Below are 1,145 nucleotides of genomic sequence, written 5' to 3'. Positions count from 1 at the left end.
GAGCTAAAGTGGCACAAGCAGATACAATCTAAATCTGAGCTTCAGCTGCAAACAAATCAAATTCCAACAGAAAACAATGTTGTTTTTTTGCTTACAGCTGATAAATTCATGAAATTATAACTTTGCTTTCAGTTTGTTTATCTCTGATAAAGTTGTGTTTCCGTAAAACAGAAACAAAACTTCATTTTTATTGAAGCCTTCAGTCATTTCTCTGGAGCTGCAGCATCATGTGAGCTCTGTCTGAATGCAGCGAAGCAGCAAGTTGCTCCTCTTCCTCCGTTTTTTTTTTTTAATTTCCTGAGAATCGATCAGCGTCTCTCAGGAAATGGATTTTTTCCAACTAATTCCATGAATCAGACACAACCACAGTAATTAAGTGTTTTTCCCTTTAAATCAGAGGTCTCCACCCAGCAGCTCCTGAGCTCATTTAAATTAGGAGAAGCTAAATTAAATTTGTCACTGACCAAACTATACATGTCCCTTCCCGTACACTGCAAAAACTGTCCACCTAACCAAGTTTTAAAACCTTATATCAGCCAAAAAGTCTTTTTGATCTTGTTTTGAGACTGATTTACTGAACAAGAACTGATTGTGTAAGAATAATCATCTTGTTTTCAGAATGTGTAAGATTATTTGTCTTGTTAGTCTGAAAATTTGACTCWAATTAAGTCAAACATTTGAAAATTTTACTTGGTAAGATTCTTGAAATAAGAAAAAAATGAGTCAAATCAAGTATTTTAAGAATCTTACCAAGTAAAATTTTCAAATGTATGACTTAATTAGTCAAATTTTCAGACTAACAAGACAAATAATCTTACACATTCTGAAAACAAGATGATTATTCTTACACAATCAGTTCTTGTTTAGTAAATCAGTCTGAAAACAAGATCAAAAAGACTTTTTGGCTGATATAAGGTTTTAAAACTTGGTTAGGTGGACAGTTTTTGCAGTGTAAGATTTTATTTTGTGATAAATTTGCCGTAATATTAAACAGAAAGTCTCCATCTACATCAAACAGCTGTGCTGGGAGGAGACGTTTGTAAACAAATTAGTAAAATTCTTGAACTGAAGTCGGGCCACATAAAATCAATTCAGGGGCCACAAATAGCCCCCGGGCCACACTTTGGACATCCCTGCTGTAATAT

Source organism: Austrofundulus limnaeus, unplaced genomic scaffold (assembly GCF_001266775.1).
Source record: "Austrofundulus limnaeus strain Quisiro unplaced genomic scaffold, Austrofundulus_limnaeus-1.0 Scaffold436, whole genome shotgun sequence".
Taxonomy (NCBI): Eukaryota; Metazoa; Chordata; class Actinopteri; order Cyprinodontiformes; family Rivulidae; genus Austrofundulus; species Austrofundulus limnaeus.
This window is presented reverse-complemented; position numbering follows the sequence as displayed.